The sequence below is a fragment of the Sciurus vulgaris genome (genome assembly GCF_902686455.1).
Source record: "Sciurus vulgaris genome assembly, chromosome: 17".
Lineage (NCBI taxonomy): Eukaryota > Metazoa > Chordata > Mammalia > Rodentia > Sciuridae > Sciurus > Sciurus vulgaris.
The window spans coordinates 13,668,033-13,680,572 of record NC_136478.1 but is presented as its reverse complement, the minus strand read 5'-3'; the positions used below and the strand labels follow the sequence as shown (position 1 = coordinate 13,680,572).

The 12,540-nt window shown below is 39.4% G+C and overlaps 1 pseudogene across 1 annotated transcript in view; it reads left to right on the top strand.

The window, feature by feature from the left end:
• Positions 1-12,540, top strand: part of LOC306647658 — a 30,717-nt pseudogene extending 18,177 nt beyond the window's left edge. The window contains exons 7-8 of the transcript in view: positions 2,130-2,229; positions 11,924-12,540. The product of the transcript in view is annotated as an uncharacterized misc_RNA (transcript). The remainder of the gene's footprint in view (positions 1-2,129; positions 2,230-11,923) is intronic.

The window sequence follows — 12,540 nt, the reverse complement described above, 5'->3', positions numbered from 1 at the left end:
CTTACAATGTCCCTGAAGATTTCTATATATATATATCCCCTCTTAGCCTTCAGTAGGCTGAAGTCTTGGAGGAAGTTGATAATGTGGTGCTCCACAAGGAAGCTGCCTCTCTAGGAGTGGTGGCCTTCAGGGGGGGTATATTCCCTGCTAGTGGGCAGAGGTACCTCCACTTGTTGACCAATGGTCATCCAAAGGGGAACTAGGCTGCGGGCTGAGGCAAGGCCTGTTTGGGCCTGTGTCTCTGGTTTTATCGTCCTTGAGGGGAAACCTCACCTGGCAGGGTAGACTCACCCAGTGGGGAGGTCTCGGTGGTCAGTTCCCCTCCTAAAGGTTCCCCTCAATTTACAGCTACCACCTGGGCTGGGCTGCCTTCCTCTGCAAAGTTCCCAGGGGCCCGGCCCTACCTCCTGGGCCTGGGAGCCTCACCCTTCGCAGATGAATCTCCTTAGGCTGCCCCTCCTCAGAGAATCTGCCCGCAGTCCTGGAACCTTCACTCCGCCCCTAAGCGTGTCTCTGTGCGGCTCTTCCACCAAGAAGCCTCCTAGATCCTGGGACCCTGCTCTGCACCTAAATGCCTGGCTATGCGGCCCTTCCTCTGAGCAGCCACCTGGGGCCCCGTACAATCGCTCTGAGTCCCAGAGACTCGCCGCACGCCTCTTCCTCCAGACAGCTGCCCCGTATTCCGGTGCGGTCACTAGGAGTCCAAGCAACTCACTGCGCGCCTCCTCCTCCCACCAACCACCCGTAGCCCTGGGCAATCACTCTGAGTTGAAGTGACCCGCCCCGTTCCTCCTCCTCCTCCAGGTAACCCCCCGGGTGTTCAGAAGCGTTTGCTCTGAGTGGCTCTGAATCCTCGTGACCCTCTGCATGCCTCCTCTGGGCAGCCGCCCGGAGCTCTGGTGCGGCCACTCAAGACCAAGCGACCCACTGCGCTCCTCCTCCAGGCAGCCCCCCGGTGTTCAGGAGCGGTCACTTTAAGTCCAAACAACTCACCAATCGCCTCCTCCTCTGAGCAGCCGCCTGGAGCTCTAATGCAGTCACTGCGAGTCCAAACGACCCTCCGCGCTCCTCCTTCTCCTCGTCCTCAGGGCAGGCCCTGGTGTTCTGAGTCCACACAGCTCTCCTCGCCGCTCCTCCCCTGGGCCGCCACCGGAGCCCCAGTTGTTGCTCCAAGTTCCAGCGCTGTGCTGAGCAGCCTCCTCTACGACGCTCCCAGTTGTCCGAGTTTACTGCTCCAGCGGGGGGAGGGGTGTCTCGCCGGCAGCTGTACTTCACAAAGTTCCCTGCGTTCCGGGACTACTGTCCCATCCGGGACGCCTCCCCTACGGGAGAGACTCACCCGGCTGCTTTGAGTTGGTCCCAAGTCTCTCAATATCTCCTCTTTTGAATCCTGAATTCTGGAGCAACATGAAATGCAGCCACCCTCTAGGCCGCCATCTTGAAACCCCCAGAAATTTTAACTTTTGAACTTATAATCACATACAAGTAACTGAAGACTGACATTTCAGCTGGAATACAGAGATCTGGCCACTGCAGTTGTTTTAGGCTGGTGGTCATTTTCATTATTCAAGGTGTCTATCACTGATTATTAATATGTTGAATATCATCCCTGATAGAGTTCAAATATTTATCATAGAATCAAAATTCTTGATTTGATTTTTTTTTTTCTTGTACCAGGGATTGAATCTAGGGACAATTAATCACTGAGCCACTTCCCCAGCTCTTTTTATTTTATTTTGAGACAGGGTCTCACTAAGCTGTTTAGGGTCTCTCTAAGTTGTTGAGGCTGGCTTTGAGCTCATAATCCTCCTGCCTCAGCCTCCTGAGTTGCTGGGATTACAGGTGTGTGCCACTGAGCCCAGCTCAAATATTTTTCTTATGTTTACTTTCTTCCTCTTGACTTTGTTTGGTTTGACATTCCTTAACTCTAAAATAGGGCTGTCCTATGATACATCCACAAGCTGGGCCTCTTCTTGTTGCTAAATTATACATCTTAAAAATTATACCTCTTAGACAACAGAATAGAACAAGGAAAAACAGTGATTTGCAGTTGAAGACCACATGATCTCTTTGTTTCATATTCTGTAAGTTTGTGTGTAACCAAATCTATTGTGTTCTTTATTTTGCAGCTTATGTGTAAATTAAATGTGAACACTCCACCCCAGGATCTAGTGGAACAATACCTCGTAGAAATTGTTAAGAACTATAATTGCCAAGACAACCATTATGGTGAGTACTTTACAGAAGGGAAAAATAGCTGGGCATGGTAGAGCATACCTGTAACAACGGCTCAGGAGGCTGAGGCAGGAAGACAACAAGTTCAAAGCTAGTGTCAGCAACTGAGTGAGGCCCTAAGCAATTTAGCAAGACCCTGTCTCAAAATAAAAAATGAAAAGAGCTGAGAATGTGGCTCAATATTAAAGCATCCCTGGGTTCAATCCCCAGTACCAAAAAGAAAAAAATAAAAAAAATAAAAATGGGATGGGGCCTGGGGATATAGTTTGATGGTACAGTGCTTGCCTGGAGTGTACAAGACCCTGGGCTTAATCCTGAGCATAGGAGACAGAGACAGGGACAGGGACAGACAGAGAAGATTTGAGGTTGAGATTTTTATTGTGCTCCAGAAGATTTTTTGCTACTTAGGGACAGACAGAGAAGATTTGAGGTTGAGATTTTTATTGTGCTCCAGAAGATTTTTTGCTACTTAGGGATGTGGTTTCCAGAGTTACTAGAAGAATTGTAAAGCAGGTAAAATTTGAACTTTTTCTGTGCCCACATTCCATTCCTAACAGACCCATATAAATTAACAGTAGAAGACAAAAATGAAGGTACTTAAAGTATTAGATTAAGAAGTATGTCAAACATTTTTAGTTCTTAAAATCACAACTTTGTCCTGGACATATTTTGCATTTTTGGTAGTTTTTATATTTTGGTGGTACTGGGGATTGAACCTAAGATTGCTCTGTCACTAAGCTACATTCTAACCCTTTTTCAAAAATTTTTTATTTTGAATTTCCTGTTTCTTGTAGTAACCCCAAAGTAAGATCTGAAGTGATAAAAATTGCTAGTGTGGTAGTGGGGCTCCCCATGCTTTTTGTGGTCATTCATGGTATTTTTTTTTATAGTTGCAGATGGACAGAGTGCTTTTATTTTATGTGTTTATTTTTATGTGGTGCAAAAGATTGAACCCAGTGCCTTACACATGGTGCTGTCACTGAGCTACAGCCCCAACCCTGACTCATGGTTTTGAGGATGTGGCTATAACCTGTAGTGAATATTGGCTGCAGGTCAGAATTAAACAAAGGCCTTATTTGAACCACTAGCAACTCCAGCCTTATGAACTACATCTCGGAACTGGTTGTACTGTAACTGGAAGACCTGGATTTCCTTGAGTTCCTTTATCTGCTCTCCTTTTATGGGATCAAAGCTGAAGTGCACCCATGGGATATTGTTGAAAGTTCAGTCACTACTTAGGAACCAGTAAATACAGTGTCAATGATCACTTACCAATATCATGCTATATTCAAAAAAAATTTACATTCACTTATGGGAAAAAATAAAAAGGAATAATAGTCACGGATCCAAAATATCAATGGGAAAGAAAAACTCAACTTTGCATCAAGTGAAAATTTCAGGGACACATCTAGGAGTGACAGGTGGGAATAGTGGACCATATACATTTTATCCCTCCTGATTAAATATAGGAATGAAGCTATAAATTCTGGATGGGGAGATTGCCTTACTAAGCCTGGTATTTTGGCTGCCTGAGAATTGTACTGCTTATTGGAGGTTGAACTAAATGTCTATGAATATTTAAAAATTATTGTTTTAAATTAAGAACTTTCTCTGCAGTCTGTTCTTGTGGTAGAGAAAAGGAACTTCCTCACATTTTAAATTTATAGTGAAGGTATTTTTTAGAATAAAGTTTTGCAATTCTTTAAAAAAATCTTTATTTTGAGACAGAGTCTCAAAATATTTATATTGAGACAGTTGCTTGGGCTGGCCTCCAACTTGCAATCCTCCTGCCTCAGCTTCTTGGATCACTAGAATTGCAGGTGAATTTCCACCACTCTGGGTTCATATTTTACATTTTAATAAAAAGGTCCTAGAATATGGGGATGGGTTGTAGCTCAGAGATAGAGTGCTTGCCTTGCATGTGCGAGGCACTGGGTTCGATCCTCAGCACCACATAAAAATAAATAAGTAAAGATGTTGTGTACATCTACAACTAAAAAATATTTGTAAGAAGGTCCTACAATAAAGCCTACAAGATGCAAAGGAACACAGCAATATCATTTAGTCTTAAGAGTTAAGAGTATCATTTCAGTAGAGAAATGTGCCATTTTCATATCCTAGGTCCACCATTTATTAACCATGAGATCTCAGATACTCAGTTCTTTGGACTATAGAAAGGAAGATAATAATAGTTCCCATCTCATAGATTTGTTGAGGTGATTACGTGGGCTAATACATATAAAGAAGTTAAATGGAATGTAATACCTAGCACATAATAAATATTATCAAGTTCTTCCTCTTCTTCTCCTTCCCCTTCTTCCTCTTCCCCTCTACCCTTCCCTTCCCCTCCTCCCCCCCTCCTCTTTTTTCCTCCTCATTCTCCTCTTCCCCTTCCCTTTCTCCTTCCCCTTCCCCTTCTCCTTCTCCTTCTTCTTATGAGATGGAATTTGTGATATCCAGTCTGGTCTCAAACTTCTGGGCTCAAGGGGACCTCCCAAGTACTGAGGTTACAGGCATGCACCACCTATCTGATTTTCAGGTTTTGCCTTTTATAATCACCATTATTATGGAGGGTGGACTATCCTCCCTAAGATGGTCTTGAACTGTCTTAAGCAAGATTTCTCCCAATGCCTCTAGTGATTGGTTAGGTGGTCTCCTGTGACTTTATAAAAGATGGCCTCATACTCGGTGCCAAACTTATGCTAGTGGGGACATGAAGCAACAAGGGGGTCTGTTCCATCCTCTGTGTTCCCATGCACTGCCTTCAAATTGCTAATGCAGCATGTCCCACATTGTGATTAAGGGTCACATTTATGTTCACTGAGTCTTTGCTCCTAGTAGTTTCCTGATAGCAACCTTTTAACTCTTCTTTATTTTTCCACTTTCTTGTCCAAAGAATTATTGTTGAAAAATGACACATTGTAAAAATTTAAACAATAAAGAGAGAGACTTTGAAGAAATAAAAGTCACATGAAATGTCACTAGAGTTGGGCACAGTGGTGCACTCCTGCAATCCCAGCATTTTGGGAGGCTGAGGCAGGAGGATCACAAGTTCAAAACCAGCCTCAGCAGTTTAGTGAGGTCCTACCTAAGCAACTTAAAGGGTTGGTGATATGGCTCCATGGTTAAGCATCCCTGGGTTCAATCCCCAGTACTCCCCCACCACAAAAAAATAAAAATATCACTAGAGAAGTGTCAGGGTCTTGGTCTTTGGACTCCTCACATTTTTGTACACTGCTCCCCTACCCTTCCTTCTTGTCCTTCTTCAGTGTGGGGGATTGAAGCCAGGGCCTTGTGTGCTTCTCATTCTTTTCTACTCCCTGGGTGATTTCATCCAATCTTATGGTTTTCAGTAGAGGTTGAGGATCTTTTATTTGAAACACTAGGACCAGATATGTTTCACATTTCAGATATTTTTAGATTTTGGAGTGTTTTCATATACCTAATGAGATATTTTAGGGATGGGGCCCAAGTCTAACATGAAATTTATTTATGTTTTATGAAACCTTATACACGTAGCTTGAAGGTAATTTTACACAGTATTTTTAGTGTGCCTGTATTTTGACTGACCCATCATGTGAGGTAAGGTGTGGAATTTTCCACTTGTGGTATCATGTTGGTACTCAGAAAGTTTTGGTTTGGGGTGTTTTGGATTAGGGATGCTCAATCTGCACTCTTTATGGTGGGGATTTCTACATACCATTAGCTAAGACTTCTAAGCTCATACAAATTCCAGTTCATATATCCATCTACCTGTTGTTTTAATATCAGCACTTGGATGTTTCAGAAGCATCTCAACCTGAACATGTCCAAAAGTATTCTCATCCCTCCTACCACCCTACTCACTGTACAATTAATGGCAATTCTATGCTGGGACCAAAAGCTCGACATTTGTCTTGTCTCTTTCTTTTTCTAAACCCCCACCCTCCAAGCAATATTCAGAATTCTACCACTTCTCACCATCTCCACTGCCAGAATTCTGGTCTAATTGGCAATCATCTCCTATTTAGATTATAGTCTCTTAACTGAGTTTCCTGCTTCTACCCTTGATCCACCATTAATTGATACTTAATATAGCATTACAGATCTTTATATATAAGTCAGGTCAAGTCACTCCTTTGCCTTTTAAGTCCTCCAGTGGATTTTTATTTCACTTAAAGTAATATGGAACGTCTTTCCCATGACTGACAAGGCTATCCGTACCTCCTCTCTGTTGCCTCTCTGGCCTCATTTCCTCCACTCGTCCTTGTTTACTCTCCCTAGCCTCTACATTTCTTCAAACATGCAAGGTACATTCCCATCTCAGGACCTTTGTACTTCCTTCCAGTACTCTGTATTTTTATATAGCTACCCGGTCCCTTCCTCATTTGCTTCAAGTCTATATTTAAATGTTCTCTTTGTGAGGTCCTTCCTGGCTACATTCTCTAAAATTTCAACCTCTTCCCTCTGCAGTTCTCTATATTTTTTTCTCTAGTGTGCTTATTTCTATCTGACATGCTGTGTAACTCACTTAGTGATATTGTTTATTATCTGCCTCCCCAGCTAGAAAGTCAACTCTATGAAGATGGGAACTTTTGTCTCTTGTGTTCACTGTTGCATCCCCAGCAACTATTCTTGGCTTATATTAGGTGGTCAAGAGATTTTGTCAAATGAACTAATAAATCCAAGAGTTTATCATGGCTAAAATTTGATAAACTTTATTGTAGACATAGTTATACATATTTACATATTCTTTTTAAAAATATTTTAGATGTAGATGGACACAATACATTTATTTTATTTTATTTTTAATATTTTTTAGTTGTCAATGCACCTTTATTTTACTTATTTCTATGTGGTGCTGAAAATCCAACCCAGTGTGTTGCACATGGCAAGCAAGTGCTCTACTAGTAAGCCACAACCCTAGCCCTACATATTACTCTTAACCATTGGTGTACCATACTGCCTGACCACTTAGGTAATCAAAGCAAAGTCATTGAAAGAGAGAGAAAGAAGACCACTGTGGACCAGAAAAACTAAAATTTTCTTTAAATGTCATTGAGCTGTCATTAAGCTGCATGAGGGCTGGAACACGGTGTCATTGTTCATCATTCTTCCCCGTACTTCCAAGAGTGTTTAATGTGTAGTAAGTATGCAATAAATAAGTGTGTAATAAATTGCAAACTCAATAGGATTCTTACCCTCTTGACTAAGGCTGAAGCCCCAGCAGATCTGGTCAGTATTGATTTACAGAGGATGTCAAGAAAGATGCCCTTAGCAGAGGAGGTAGCACTGCAGTGGGAACTGGTGATCTAGTTGGGGCATTGCTGATATCTGCAGCAGGGACCTTACCTGTGCCATCCCCAGGCCCTTATTTCCCATCATTCCCTCCTGAAAGTCAGGTCAGTATGGATAGGGAAACTGAAACTGAAATAGGATTGCAGGTATTGTTAAACTATATTTCTAATTAGACCTTTTGAGGGACAAAATGGATCTTAATCTTTAGGTTAGGGAGATATTTACAATCATTTAGTTGATATTGATTTTTTTTGCTGAATTCATGAGAAAAGAAAGTTATTATCTCTCATCAACCTGTGGATGATACCATGATATACACTGAAAAGAACATTCTTAAGGGCTGGGGCTTTAGCATGTGTGAGGCACTGGGTTCAATCCTCAGCACCACATAAAAGTACATAAACAAAATAGAGGTATTTTTTAAAAAAGAACATTCTTAAGAGCTGAACACATTTGAAAATCCTTCATGTATAGGGATTTAAACTCAGAGTTCAGATTAGATATATTCAATTTATATATAGTGAAACCAATTTACTTTAAGGTTGAAAATAGTATAAAAGGGGCTGAGGATATAGCTCAGTTGGTACAGTGCTTGCCTCGAAAGCACAAGGCCCTGGGTTCAATCCCCAGTAACCCCCTCCCCCCCAAAAAAAGAAAATAGTATAAAAACCTCACAACTTTGCATATATAAATCTGGAGAGGTCAAATAGGTAAAAACTAAAGTCATAGGCATTGATTTTCTTTATTCCTTCAGCAGAATGTGAAAAGAAATGCTTTTATTCTCTTTCACCTTGTAGCCTTTTTTTTTATCCCAAAGTTCTTTCTGTAAGATTTTATATTTTAGACATAAACTAGCTCTGATTTTCCTTGTTGAAATTGTTTGTCTCAACTATACCTAGTATTGTTTAACTTCTACTCTTGGAATATGTGTCCTCTGATTTAAAAAAATAAAACAAACTTTATTATGGAAAATTTTAGCTATATATTTTAGCTATATATAAAATTTGAATAATATAGTCATCTGTTATGTAACCATCATTGATTTTTCAGTCATTATCGACATTCTGTTTGTCTTGTCTTATCCCTTTGTCTCTTCTTAACATTTTGTTGGGGAGGTGGGAGAAGAATTTAAAGCAAATCTCAGACATTATAAAATTTCAACTGTAGCTATTTTGGAATAGTCATGTGTTGCTTAATGACAGGATGTGTTCTGAAAAAAATGTCATTAGGCAATTTCATCATTTTGCAAACATGGAGTGTAGCTACACAAACCTAGGTGGTTTAGACCAATCACTTAACATGGTCTCTTTTTTTTTTTTATTTTAAGAATGTTTTTTTCCACATTTTTAAAGATGCATTATAGTTGTGCATAATGATGGGATTTGTTGTTACATATTCATTCATAATACACAATATAGCAATGTAATTTGGCCAGTATCACTCCATCTCCCTTTGACATGACCTCTTGATGCAATTAAGAGACACAATAAACTCAAGATGTATGAGACTGCTGCCAGCATAACATAGCATACTGTTTTATAGTAAAGTTAAAAACAAAAATGTAGTACAGTAAATACATAAATTAGTAACATAGTTATTTATAATCACTATCAAGTATTATGTGCTATACATAATTGTATATGCTGTACTTTTATATAACTGGAAATTCAGGAGGTTTGTTTATATCATCACCACAGACATGTGAGTAATGCCTTGTACTACAAGATGGTCAGTTCTTGACTGAAGCATTGTTATGTGGCATGTGACTATAGGTAGCTCTAACACATATTCTTTGTTTTTTTTAATACTTTTTAGTTGTCAGTAGACCTTTATTTTAATTTTATTTTTTACTTATTTATATGTGGTGCTGAGGATCAAACCCAGTGCTTCACACTTGCTAGGCAAGCACTCTACCACTCAGCCACAACCCCAGCCCATATTCTTTGTTTTATGATATAAAACAGTGTCATTATGTTTAATACAATGAAAATAATTCCTTAGTATGATGTAATGCTCAATCCATATTAAATATTCCTCACAAGTACAGTTATTTTATTGAAATGAAGATCTAAAAAGATCCCCACATTGTATTTGGTTGATATATATTTTAAATCTTTATAACACTTCTTCCAATTCCTCCTTTTTTTCTCACCCTTTATTTGTTAGAAGAAGAGTTCTCTGATTTTATTAAACTGAATAATTTTTTACAAATAGCATGTTTAGATTCAGAAATAAAAGATTTTCTAGGTTCCTACACAAAGTCACAGGTGACAAAAGAAGCAAAACTTTTCCTAGTAACTCCTAAAACTTACTGCCCATAGGTATTAAAAATTTTTACCCTAAACAACAATGAAGCTTGATTGTAATAAAGTTAATTTTATTGATTTATTATTTATTTTTTATTATTTTTAAAATTTGTTCTGAATAATTATACATGACAGTAGAATGCATTTTCACACATTGTACACAAATGAAGCACAAGTTCTCATTCCTTTGACTGAATTTCAAGTTAATTTTAAGAAATACTTATTGAAGCTTTGCTGTGTGCAAAATATATACATTTGGAACTTGAACCAATCTTCCTAGGGATCTTTTTTTTCTTTCAGAATGATGACTATAAGAAGAATGATTTCTTCCCTTATAGGTTGCTAGTAAGTATAGAGAATGCTGGTAGAAGTTGGAGTTGCTTGATATTCATTGAGGATATTTGGATTATTATAAGACTATTTCTTCTCTGGTGAGAGAAGTATATTAGTGATTTACCAGGGGTACAGTGTGCTCTTTTATAGTAGCTAACAGTTTTTTATCATGGATGTGCATAATGTTTTGAAACCCATGACACAATTCAGGAGGTACAGACCTTCCAATATTCAGACTTTTAAATTAGTAGCACTGCATACAAATAAATAAATTTAAAAAATAAAATAAAAATTAGTAGCTAAAAGTTAGTAGGAGAATAAAATTATTCCCATTAGAGGCCTCATTTCTAGGAATTTGGACTCACGCAAATATACAGAGCTCCTGTGGCAAGGCCTCTAATGCAAATAACTTTGCTTGCATTAGACCAGTGGCTCTTAGCATAGAGTTGTGGGGGGTCTCTCAGCCACAGCCGGTGTGGGTGAGAAAAGGGTTAACTGCTGGAGAATGATGTTGGCTGTAAATCAATCAGTTACCCATAAACTTATCTAATCAATAAACACACAAGAGCCAATACTCCTCTTAAATGAGAGGGGACTTGACGGGTCTGGTCATACCAGCTCTGGCATCTAACAAAGTGAAGTAGCCCAACTCTCTTTTATTTATAGACACACAGGTAAAGGGGCCCAGAACAGGAGGCGCTTCCTCTGTGATCAGCAGGATGGGGTGGAGTTAGGGGAGCCATTTTCTCAGGGAAACTAGACAGGGAACCACTCCCACACAGGCCACATACTTCCTGTGACTGCTAGTTCCTGGAAGCCAGGCCTCCGTGTCCCTTGGCTCAACCTCATCTGATTCTGCTAGATACGGATGGCCTCCCACATAGAGTCCACTGCCTAAGTGGTAGGCAAAGTTTTGGATATGTAAGGGAAAGGATTCATTGCTTTCATCAGATCTCAGAGGAGTCTTTAACACAAAGAACCAATATCACAATAGAGCATTCTGTCACATATTTTGAAAACTGTGCCTTTGTAAAAAGCTCCAGTGAACCTTAAAGATTGCCAGCAAATGGTAAACAATACCACCTTTTGCATGAAGGGGGAATTGTTCAGTTTTGCAGTTGTAGCATATGCTGCATTCTCAAAAGATATTGTAGGGGAGAGAGAGATTCCCTCTCCCACCCCTAGGTACTTAGGTGGGTTTTTGGGCTGGATCTAGAAACTGAATTAGCATAAGATCCAATTAATAAAAGCACACAAGATTTATTAATTTTGCACATTTGGGATTATGAGAGTGAAACTCAAAGAAATGACCAAGAATAATGCTTATGTACTTTTTTAGACAAAGAACAATACATTTGTGAGGGAATGACAGGAAAAAATGAATCTCTGGATGAGAGTAGTAAATTCTAGGGATATTACTAAGAGGTATATGGGGTGGGAAGTAAAAACTAGTGGAAGGTAAGGGTTACTTAGAGGTATTTATTTAAGTTCATTAAGCCCCAATTACTGGTGTCTAGTGACTTGGAGTGGGAAGGACATTAAAAAGAATCTTTATGACTTGCTGTATATAGGAAAAGACAGGCCAAATAGCCCTTTTTGAAACTACAAGTGATTTCAACTTGAAATAATCAGTTGATCAAATCAGCATATTTTGAGATAGTATGTTGTTAACTCCTCCACAATATAATAGTAGCTTCTTTCTTTGAGGCTGGGCTTTCTTTCTGGAGGGCTGCCTTGTTCTGACTTTTAATTACATATATCAAAATACATAGGTCCAGGACTCAACCCCCAAACTTCTCCAAAGCCAGAATCAAGAACCAAGATTGGTGTCCATAACTTCATGCTGCCTAATTTTCCTGATGTAAAACCTCAAGCAAGCCTGTCCATCAACCCTTATGGTTCAGAAGAGGTTGACTTGGAAGACCTTAACCAGAGACTTGAAATGCTGAAGAAAATGACCTAACTTGCCTTGAATTGAACATTTGCCTGGGAATCAGGACTGGGTGTGGATTTTAGCATAGCTATCTCTGTGTGGATCTGAAGCTTTCTCATTCACAATTCCTTCCATTTCTTAAGTTCTATATTTCTCTACCTACTGTAATAGCGTGTCTGTGCACACACATGTAATTATTTCTGTCCCTAAAAATTTGGAATACTTAGATGAAGATTCTTGACCTACAGAATTTTATTAATTGAGGTCAATAAACTTTAGCTTTCCTCTGGATCTTTAATTATCTCATAATTATCTCCTTTTTTCAGGTAGGCAGAATGGTGTGAATTTAAATCCTACCTCATATTACCTATACGACTTTTAGCATATGGTACCTCCTGTCAAATGTGTGTGAAAGAACTAAAAAGCTAGAGGAATGAGATCTTTTTTAAAATGAGT